The following is a 12111-nucleotide window of genomic DNA, read 5'->3' on the forward strand; positions in this document are numbered from 1 at the left end:
TTTAACCTGTTAAGCAGACATGATAAAACAGTCTGTAGTGTTAGTGAATACTAATTGAGTTAACTCCCTTTCAAGCACGTTAACCAGTGCTACATCTGTAACCTATGGACTATAAAGATAGATGTGCTACTATTAGAAACACACTGCTGTTGTGGTTGTGTCTGGTAATGTAGTTTCATTGAATTGAATGGGGAAGTCTGCAACCTGTGGACAGGAGTTACTCTTGTTTCTGGAATAAACAGCCATGTTTTTCTAATACTGTAAATTTACTTCAAATTTCCGTCAATCATCTGTTTTGCCCTTTAGTGTGGACAAAATATTAGGACAAAATATTAACTTATTTTGAAATGATGGTGGCTGATTTCGCAGTTCTCCAAATTTTGTAAACATGTAATGTAGTATTTAGATTGTGAGCCCCATAGGGACAGGGACTGATCTGGTAAGCTCTGGGCAGTGCTGTGTAATCTGTGTGCATTATATAAATAAAGGAATTATTATTATCTGAGCTTTTCCATACTTCTTAAGTTCATAAAGGTTAGAATTCTTCAGATCATAAATTGAATAGTTCCTTCTTTTCGTGTAAACATTGTGTAGGGAATGACATTTTTTTTACATGTAGAGTTTTGCAAGTTGTGAACATTTTGAAGTTGTTATTAAACCATTTTGTTAAATTTGGGGAAAAGGTGATACTGGGTAAGTCATCTTATAAACCTCTGTTAAGAAGACATCACATCACATTATGCGTCTTAGTGGAGGAAAACACATGTAAATAACCACTAATTGCCAGGTTGCATTGTTTTGCTATTGTTGAAATACCAGGCACAAACAGGCAACCAATGGTAATTCTTATTCATCCTGGTGGTAGTTGTCCTTTAAATAGGTTGACCACTTGGACTAAACTTCAACAGTGTAAGGTCACGTCTGTGATTCAGTGATTTCCACGGATGCCTCACAAAGCCATTGATTTTTTATTGGAGTTTTCACATTAGCTTATATTTTCACTGATCTGTGGAAAAAATAATTAAATATGTCCTATTTTTTTCACTGATACGGATTACAGAGGGCAATAGAAGTCAATGGGTCTCCCCTGAAAAAACTGACTTTTTTTCACTGATGGACTGAAAAAACACGTGTGATGTTTTCAAAGCAATGTTAAACATTCAGCTTTTTTGTTGCAGACAATGAAACAAAACGGAAGCATTACGGAGACAAAACAGAAGAAAAACGGAGACGGATGCGCAACTGAAGCTGAGCACCACGCCAATATGAAAGAGCCATAAGCAGTAGGTATAAGACCCTAATAGAATCACCCATATTATATTATCCCTGTTGAAGTTTATTGTTTGCAGCCAGGATCCACAGGTCATGTGACCCACAGGCAACTGAACTCGGGACTTCGTGTGACATCACTTGTCCTGCTGATGGATTCCAGCCGATGTAGGGGGGTGTTTAGTCATTACTGTCTCTGTAATAACTACTCCTGTATCAATGTGCAGATGAACTGGATTTAACATATCTATTAGTAATCCTACGATTATGATTTAAATAATTTATATGTGAGCTTCAGAGATGGAAAGGGATAACTGAACTGTGCAAAGCTGACAATGACTTCAAATCTTATTTTCATATACGACTAATGGGATCTGAGATCTGATCTGTTTTATGTTTGGAGGCAAACCTTGTAATACTGTCTAAGTACACTACTTTATATACACTGCTATGTTACTTTTAGATACAGAGTCATTAATGTGGCTCAGAATACAGGGTGTTTGTATTTTACAACAAATATCAACTGTGAGATACAAATATTGTGACATCGATTCACAATGCTCCTTCCCTAAAAATGTCACTATGATTAATTGTTTATCCATACACCATAAAATTATAACAGGACATTGGATGCTGACATATCACGACTACAGCTGATGCACCTGTATATCTGTGCCCCATGCTATGCTGGAAAGAAATGTCACAAATGAGATTGACCTGTTTGCTGATGTGTAATAACAAATTTAGATGTATTTTATCTGGCACAGGGACAGGTGGTTCATCATTTGGACACAAGGAACACAAGACATAGCAACACCACTCCTGGGTGGATGGTTGGAAAGGTTTCCGCCTGGATATGACTTGTTGGCCCAAACATCAGGTGCATTAACTAGTCTCCTCCAATGATTGTAATTCACTCCCCCTAGTGTACTATACGTATCAAAGAGTAAAGTGGTGCCTGTTAGAGTTATAGGTGATTTTGATGTATAAGTTACCTTGTTACAGTACTTTGGGTTTGCAAACATACACAATGTCCCAACACTGCCCAAGGTAAGGGAAAACCTTGGGCATGATATTAGCCAGAGAAGGACTTTTCTTTCCTACAAAGGAACTGTTTTTGACCAGAAGCCATGGCCTCCTCAACCACCTCTAGAGGCCTGCACAAAACCACAATGTCTCGAAACAACTTGTTGGTGCTTTTTGAAGTCAGTTAAGCTGGATGGTGTTGACTTATACCAAATTTATGAGCTATTTCATAAATATAGTTAGTACACCTCCAAGTCTGCCTTGATATTTTACTCCATTTTCTATGACACCCCTTTACTGAATTGTAATTGTAAATACACATTATTGAACTCCAGTAGTTATCACTGGAGTTTATAGGCATTTTACTATATAAATTTCAGTATAGGCCTCTTAAACCCCTACGGTCACCACAAAGTAATATAATGTCCTGGTGCTGGTGTATGGAGAGAGGTCACGGGCTGAGCTTTCTCCATCTCATGGGCGCCGCCATGGTCGAACCGCAAAGTCCCCCCCACGTAACATCATTGTAGGGTGGTGTTCGTTGCAATGGCAGCCTACAGTCTCATTGAGACTTGTAGGCTTGCCATGTGTAATGATCTCTAATAGACAGCAGATGGCAGACTATCAGCAGAGATCAGCAGTAACATTGCAATATAATGGAATACAGTAGTATTGCAGTTAATAGTATTAGCAATCAGACCCTACAGGGTTAAGGTACCTTGGAGGGTCTGAAATAAAGGTTTAAAAAAATTAACAAGGTTTTTTTAACATGATAGGTATTGCTGCATCCCAAAATGCCCATTCTATCAAAATATAAAAAAGATTATTCACAGCCGTGAACATCGTAATGGAAAATAGAGGACAAATGTCCAAATCAACACTTTATCCCCATTTTTCCATAAATGAATATTGGAATAAAAAATGATCAAACAGTCATATAGGTCCCAAATTGATATAAAGTAATACACCAGCAAGTACCGCAAAAAATAACACCTTACAGACCTTACATAGGTCCCTACACCGAAGTGTGAAAAAGTTATTGGTCTCTGAATTTGACAAAATGACAAATATATTTTATGTACAAAAGATTTTCATTTTAAACCTGCTGAGTATCTATTGCACGTTGGTTCCGGTATGAGCGATTAGTGATAGGATTCAGAGATGGTGAAGGATTATTGAGAGTAAAAGAAAGGAGGTTATGGTCAGAAAGTGGAAATGAAGAATTGGTAAAATTAGATATTTAAGAGGGTCAGGAGAACACCAAATCAAGGATGTTTCCCTCATTATGATTGGGGGAATCACAGAGTTGTGAAAGACCTAGAGAAATAGTTACTGCTAGGAGCTGAGAGGCAGGTGGGGAAATGGGAGTGTTAACAGGGATGTTGAAGTCTCCAATGATTATGGTTGGAATGTCACAGGATAGAGAGTGAGAGAGCCAAGAGGCAAAAGGGGTCAAGGAACTGATAGGGTGAGCCAGGAGGACGGTATACTACAGCCACACAAAGAGAGAATGGATAGAAAAGTCTGAGGGTGTAGGAGATGTGAGAGTAGGAGAGGGTACAGGAGGAAGGGAAAGTGAAATTTGGTGAGAGTAGTATGTCTACCCCTCCTCCCTGCCTATTCTCAGGTCTAGAGCAGTAATAAAACTGTAAGCCACCATAAGACAATGACGCAACCGAGGCGGAGTCATCCTGCTGGAGCCATGTTTCAATGATGGCCAGCAGGTCAAAGGACTTAGAAAGAAAGAAATACATCCTCTGGCCACAACGGTCAACATGCAGGGGGCCCCTTTACCACAGGGTTTGCCGTCCACTAACGTCAGCCCAACTAGCATGATTTATACTATATTTCTGTATTCAGCAAAAAATAACAGGTCTACATTTTGTTTGGATTCATATTTTATCAGTAAAGTATTTTTTCCCTATAGATGAATTGTGTGAAATACTGATGACATAAAAATGATTAGTCTTTTAATATTTCTTCTAAAGGAAATTGAGAATATACAACTTTTTGGGGTGGCAAGTGTGCATCAGCACATTCAGTTATTGGACACACTTAATATATATATTTTTTAATAATGTTTGTATGAAGTCCAGTATATGTTTCCCTTGGCAGCAGCTACCTGGCTTTATGTGCTTCTTTCAGCACTTATTTCACTAGAATCATAGGTTGTTGGTTTTACACAATTGTAGTATTTTTTTTATTACATTATGGTTCTGGTAATGTGGCTGTCATTTTCTAGAGAAATGGATTGTATAGAAATGGGTACAACACTGATCCCTGCAGTAGTTAATCCCTTAAGCTGCTCTGTAAGCTGAATATGTTCCATTGATTAATACAATAAATCATAAGTAATTTAGACCAGTTCATAATCATTTTTACTCACAGAGATGCATGATTAATTTTCTGTTAAACAGTTTTTTTGGGGTATGTATGTCGCTAGTTAATTTTTCTACAGTTTTTGGTAGATTTACCATCCTTAACCCCTCTAGGATGCAGCCAGTTTATAACTTAAAGAGAAATTGTCACGCGGAATGTGATTTTAAAAATGCCTTTGTCAGCATTTTACCTTTTAAAGTGATTTTGATGTCACGTGACTTACAAATTGTACATCGGTTTTCTGTATTTTAAAGGAGATTTCAGAATTTACTTTTTTGGGGATCATTATTGTTTTTAATGCGATTTGAAATATATAATATTATAAACCCCCAATACATCACTCCTTTTTTAAATCTGCAACCCCTCAAACTATGAGAAAGGTGAGAATTAGGAAGGTGAAATTTAGAATGATCCGATTTTGTCAGTAATATGTTCATTGAGCCCTAAAATGTATACATTCATAAAAGATAAAAAGAGAAAACCTATCTTATTGCAATTTCTCCCAAATACGGAGACACCCCACATGTGAATGTTCCTTGTTGTATGGGTGCACAGCGAGGCACAGAAGGGAAGGAGCACCATGCAATAGCCAGTTTTGCACTACAGACTTGAATGTTTTTTAGTTGGTTTATCGACTTTTGCGAACTATAAAATATTTGTTGTTCTGTTAACGTTGCTATGTGAGGACTTATTTGTTTGCGGGATGAGATGCATTTTTTCAGTGATACCATATTGTGGTGGCTGTGCCATATTGCTGAAAATGTATTCACTTTTTTGTGGAGGGGTTGTAGGAGAAATATAAATTCTGCAAATCAATTGATTTTTGCCTTTTTTTGGTTCTCACCATATACCCTAAGTAACATGTTGCCTAGATTTTACTAATTTATGCAATATATGCAACACTACACGCATATTATTTTAGACTATTATGTTTTATTAATTGTGATCTTTTTGTTTGTATGTTTCATTATTAATTTTTTTCATTTATTATTGATGGTATAGTTTTGTAATATGTATAAGGGTTTTTAACCCACAAATAGTTTTAATAGATTGTAGATATTTCTGAAATTATTAGTGGTCCAAGGAGTATTTTTGCCCTTTATGCATATATATATATATATATATATATATATATATATATATATATATATATATATATAATTTCATTTATTCTTATTCTATTCAATGATACTTGGACTTTGATCTAAGCACATCCAATCCAATTTTTCCAAGTATCACTATAAGAGTATCTCATATCTTAGTTTAACTAAAATTAGCTTTGTGAAGTTTTCTCCAATCATATTTGCTCTTCTCTTGAGATGTCAGCAAAGCTTGTCAAGCCATAACTGTGCTCAGCTCTTGAAACAAATGCAGGAAAAGTCACATACTTGTTTTGAAGTCATAATTTGCATCTCAATATTGTACAATGGACCTTAGTAAATTGTCTACTGTATTTGCTCTAATATAATTTATTAAAAAGGAAATGCACTTAACAAATTATAGCTTTCCATGTTGTGTGAATCACCTCATTTCCTTGCTATTTACTAAACTCAATAAAGCAATCCTTAAAGTATTAAATCCTGTGGGGGAAAAGTAATCATGCATTACAATTAGTTTGCAATCTCAGCTGTCTTCTATCTTCACAAGTCAACAAGTTTAATTCCAGGCCTTAAAATGTACTTTGTTCTCAGAATGTGCCATATCATAAACCTTTGAAGGTTTAGGAGCAGGTTTAAATTGGGTAGAGCAGTGCTAGGAAAGTGATCATATTTTAAGTTTGTGGTTTACAGAAACCTTTATTTTAATGTAAAACACATTGAGGGTCATTTACAAAGGGCCCGAATCACGTTTTTCCGTCGGGTTACCCGAATACTACAGTTTTTCGCCAATTTTCCCCGAAAATGCGGATTGTGGCTCATCGACGCCGGCATGCACACGACGGAAATGGGGGTGTGGCCTTCAGAAAACCCGACATTTCACAGGTCATTTACATACAGCTTTAGGACCTCATTGCTTAAGTTTACAGGCATGTAGAGGGACAATGAAGTGATAGAGGCAATGCTTTCTAATGGCAGTTTGTGAAAATATATTTAGTTTAGGGGGGTTATTTTGCCTGATGGGTTCTCTTTAAAGATCCAGGCCGGGTTTTAGCTCCTTTTTTGTATAAAACAGGCAACATGGGCGATTAACTAACATTCAGCTACTGAGGAAAAAGCCAAGAGGAGGCTTTAAAACGCGTTTAGCGATTTTATTTTAAACTATCTTTTTAGACGGTTACCGTGGAGATTAACGCAGAAAAAGACGCCAAAAAAAGAGGACACTCTATTATATGAAGCATCTAAGACAACTTTTAACAGGTGCTAACATTTATTTATACCTACAGGATTACCTCCGTTGCACCTGTGGATTTGGACTACTGGGAGGCACGTTGGTTGGGATACGGCAGACATAATCCCACAAAGCACAGCGGGCTCACGCATGTGCACAACAACTTACAGGAAGCTGAGTCAAGACGATCGCTCCCACATGCAACGTCCGTGACGGCTAGCTTCAAGAACCCCTTAATAATAGCGGGGTGAAACCATGAGTGCAATATCCCACGTTTACTTTTCATCAGCAAGCACAATCTATGATAAAAACCAATCTATGATAAAAGCCAAGTGCTACACCAATACATCGTATTGACTCCACACTCTATATAAGCTTGCGCTAATTTTCTACTACCAGTCGCCACTTTTATAACACATATAGACTGTCATCATTTTTTCCACATCTGGACATTCACAACTATACTGCCAATTGTCCATCTAGCTTTCTTCGGCGTCCTCCACGGATATACCTTCATTTGTCGTATATTTTTACTTTTTTAAACACAATTTTTGGGAAGAATTGTGCACTTGGGCCCTATAGTGCTTTTCTTACCCCTCTTTTTAGCCCAGCTTGAGATCTAAAACATATAGTATATTCTGTATATTTATGTCATATGTGAATGATATTCTGTGTAAATCTGAAATACAATGTTTTAACAATATTTTAATATTAAATATGTTTAACACTGTACACACTTCTATCGTCAATATCTATACAGGTGCTCGGCTCTATACATTTCTTGCTTGACGATTTTCCATCATTACAGATAGGCACCTGTAATTGGCCACTAGCACATCTATTACCTACAATAGTCCGGTATTGGGATAGTGCTGAGATACACATTTTGGTTCAGATGAGAAATAATGTTGGAGACCCCAGAGCAGACAAGTGATAATGGTTAAGACCCCACAGAAGACAAGTGATAATGCTTGAGACCACAGGGCAGACTACAGGCGGTCCCCTACTTAAGGACACCCGACTTACAGAAGACCCCTAGTTAAAGACAGACTCCTCTGCCCACTGTGTCCTTTGCTGAAGCTCTCTAATTGCTTAACTATAGTCCCAGACTGCAATGATCAGCTGTATAGTGTCTGTAATGTAGCTTTATCGATAATCCTTGGTCCCATTACAACAAAAAATTTTGAAACTCCAATTGTCACTGGGACAAAAAAGAATTTGTCTGGAATACAATTATAAAATATACAGCTTCGACTTACATACATACCTGTATTTACATACTGCCTGTATTTATACTGGAAACCCCAGAGCAGACAATTTGATTGTGTAGGAGATTCCATAGAAGGCAAATAAAACTGAAAAAAATATTCACTTCTGTTGGCTCCTCTTCAACTCCCGTCTCTGCTCTGTGTGGACATTGGAAGGAGGAGGCTTACTACACTGTTGCCTAGGGCCCCAGGACCCTGCTGTAGATTACACCACTGATGAGTTGCTGGATCAGCTCGCCAGTGCCAAGTACATGACAATTATGGACCTGATTATTGGATACTGGCATATCGCCATGTCCAAAGAGGCTCAGGAGAGGTCCTCCTTTATCACTCCATTTGGACTCTACAAATACATAGTGATGCCTCTTGGTATGAAAAATTCACCTGCCACTTTCCAGGTGTATTGTCAATTTGTGGTACAGACAGTGTTTGTGTGTTCAGTCAGGTGAACTCCAAAGGGGAGGAACATCCCATAATTTATCTGAGCAGAAAGCTGCTACCAAGAGAGGTGCTCTATGCCACAGTGGAGAAAGAATGTTTAGTTATTGTATGGGCACTACTGAGGCTACAGCTTTATCTGTATGGGTGCAGATTCACAGTAGTGACTGATCACAATCCACTTAGCTGTGATAACGGGAAATTGCTGAGGCGTAGTTTGTCATTACAGCAATATGAATTCCCCATACAGCACAAGAAAGGGAGCAGTTACGGCAGTGCCGAAGGGATTGGCCCGCCAGGAAGAAAAAATGGAAATTGGGGTGGGATATTGATGAATGCATCAATAATCCCGTGCCAATATATAAAAGGGGAAGGTGTGGTGATATGATCTAAATTATGAGAGAGAGACTCTAAACACAGGAGAGACTCTACATCCTTTCCCCAGTTCAACTATAGGTTACGGCCTACTCACTAAAGGTCTCAGGTATAAGTCCCCACCTGGATTTATAGATCAACGGAAAATGTGGCATAACCTATATTTCAGCATCACAAATGACCAGGGGCGGACTGGCCATTGTACCCACCTCTGCTTCTGCGTCTGTGTATACAGGCAGCTACACAGGTCGCGCAATCAACGTCATTGCGCGACCTGTGTAGTGTGGAGGAGGCTGACACTCACCAGACGTCAGCTGTCCGGCCCTCCCTGCAGCTCCACGTCACTATCCCGCACCTCTACACCAAGCCACCGAAGACAGGAAGAAACCTGCGCCAAAGGGGTGAATATTATGTTTTTTTTTTTAATTATAGAAAGTGGGACATTAATTACATGTCTGGAGCAGGGGGGAGGGGGGGACATTATTCTGTATCTGAGGTCCGCAGGGGGCATTAATTATATGACAGGGCGAATTCTATATCTGGGGCTGGCAGGGGCATTATTTATGTGTCTGGGGTAGGGGGGGGGACATTATTCTGTATCTGGGGTCCGCAGGGGGCATTAATTATATGACAGGGCGAATTCTATATCTGGGGCTGGCAGGGGCATTATTTATGTGTCTGGGGCAGGGGGGGGGGACATTATTCTGTATCTGGGGCCCGCAGGGCGCATTAATTATATGACGGGGGGCATTCTATATATGGGGCTGGCAGGGGGACGACGACATTATTCTGTATCTGGGGCCCGCAGGGGGCATTAATTATATGACGGGGGCATTATTCTATATCTGGGGCTGGCAGGGGGCATTATTTATGTGTCTGGGGCAGGGGGGGGACATTATTCTGTATCTGGGGCTGGCAGGGGACATTAATTATATGGCGGGAGGCATTATTCTATATCTGGGGCTGGCAGGGGGCATTATTTATATGGCGGGAGGCATTGTTCTATATCTGGGGCTGGCAGGGGGCATTATTTATGTGTCTGGGGGGCATTATTGTATTTCTGGGGCAGGCAGGGGGCATTAATTAAATGTCTGGGGTGGGGGGGCATTATTGTATATCTGGGGCTGGCCGTGGGCATTAATTATATGTCTGGGGCGGGCAGGGAGCATTAATTATATGGTGGGGGCATTATTGTATATCTGGGGCAGGCAGGGGGCATTAATTCTATGTCTGGGGCAGGCTGGGGCCATTACTTCTATGTCTGGGGTGGGCAGGGGGCATTCATTCTATGTCTGGGGTAGGCAGGGGGCATTTATTCTATGTCTGGGGTAGGAGAGAAAGAAGAAATAAATTACCCTTACCATTACAGTATGTTACATTATGGGGCACTATTTGTGTGGTACTAATATTTCAGGGGGCTCTATTACAGTATTTGGGGCACAGTATTGGTGGTAGCAGAAGAAGGGACAATGGGAAAGTGCAGAACATAAGACGTCTGTGTGGTAAACTCTGCAGGAAAGCTGGAGGAAGAGACAAGGTGATGGTGGAACTAATGGAGAAGAGGAACGAATACAATCAGAGGAGACGTCACCTGATGTCACTGGATGCAATAGGTGAGGATCTCGTGTTTTCTGTAGCTGTATATGATAAATACTGATTTTTTTTCATGTTCACTTCTGTGTAAATATATAGTATTATAGCAGTTATATTCTTGTACATAGGGGCAGTATTATAGTAGTTATATTCTTGTACATAGGGGGCAGTATTATAGTAGTTATATTCTTGTACATAGGGGGCAGTATTATAGTAGTTATATTCTTGTACATAGGGGGCCATATTATAGTAGTTATATTCTTGTACATAGGGGGCAGTATTATAGTAGTTATACTCCTGTACATAGGGGGCAGTATTATTGTAGTTATATTCTTGTACATAGGGGGGCAGTATTATAGTAGTTATATTCTTGTACATAGGGGGCAGTATTATAGTAGTTATATTCTTGTACATAGGGGGGCAGTATTATAGTACTTATATCCTTGTACATAGGGGGCAGTATTATAGTAGTTATATTCTTGTACATAGGGGGCAGTATTATAGTAGTTATATTCTTGTACATAGGGGGGCAGTATTATGGTAGTTATATTCTTGTACATAGGGGGGCAGTATTATAGTACTTATATCCTTGTACATAGGGGGCAGTATTATAGTAGTTATATTCCTGTACATAGGAGCAGTATTATAGTAGTTATAGTCTTGTACATAGGAGGCAGTATTATAGTAGTTGGCTTGTATATGGGAGAAGGTATTGTAGTAGTTTTATTTTGTATATAGAAGGCAGGATTGATTGTGTTATTCTAAATGTGTTATTGTAGCATTATTACTGTATATAGTAGGCAGTATCAATATATTCTTTCTCTGAATTGTGCATGTATGGCACAGGGGAAAGGTATTTAAGGCTTATCGGGTCATGTGTTTGCATCATTTACTGATCGACAGGTCACATTCCTTGTACATTAGATTCACTTACTAGCAAAAGATGTTCTTGTTTTGCATTAAGGCCATCTACCAACAATTTGTCTGTTATAACCCCACCCACATTATCTGACCACACCCACTTGTTTTGACTCCACCCATAAAATGGGGCCACTTTTTTTGTTTTTTCCAGGGCCATTTTAAATTCCCAGTCCGCCCCTGCAAATGACCCTAATAGGAAGCGATCACCTAATTCATAAATTATTCCCACTAAAATAGTCATGCCTAGTATTTATTTGTGCAGGACATTATTAGGGAAAAGCTGGAATTAAAACCAAGATATCAGCCACAATAGAGTCTCAGACATACAAGGTTGTTTTATACCTCCTAGTAATAAATGACATTTATCATATGCCAGTCCTTCTGGTGTCTTCACAAGCAGTGGGGGGGCTGCTCGGTGAATCTATGAATCTATTTTGATAATAGTCACCAGCTAAAAATATTGATTCTTTGGGGGTCCCTGGTGGACAGTTTGATCAGGCCTTTCTGCTTCCCC

General features: G+C 39.1%; 1 long non-coding RNA gene across 2 annotated transcripts; it reads left to right on the forward strand.

Moving 5' to 3' along the window:
• Positions 1-1360: 1360 nt before the first annotated feature.
• LOC140120589 (uncharacterized) lies at positions 1361-7613 on the forward strand. Of its 2 annotated transcripts, none has more exons than XR_011853891.1 (3): positions 1361-1437; positions 2037-2149; positions 7058-7613. It is a non-coding gene; the product is annotated as an uncharacterized lncRNA (long non-coding RNA). The 2 variants fall into 2 exon arrangements; XR_011853893.1 differs by lacking the exon at positions 1361-1437 and adding an exon at positions 1447-1522.
• The last annotated feature ends 4498 nt before the right edge of the window (positions 7614-12111 follow it).

The sequence above is a fragment of the Engystomops pustulosus genome, chromosome 3 (assembly GCF_040894005.1).
Source record: "Engystomops pustulosus chromosome 3, aEngPut4.maternal, whole genome shotgun sequence".
Classification (NCBI taxonomy): domain Eukaryota; kingdom Metazoa; phylum Chordata; class Amphibia; order Anura; family Leptodactylidae; genus Engystomops; species Engystomops pustulosus.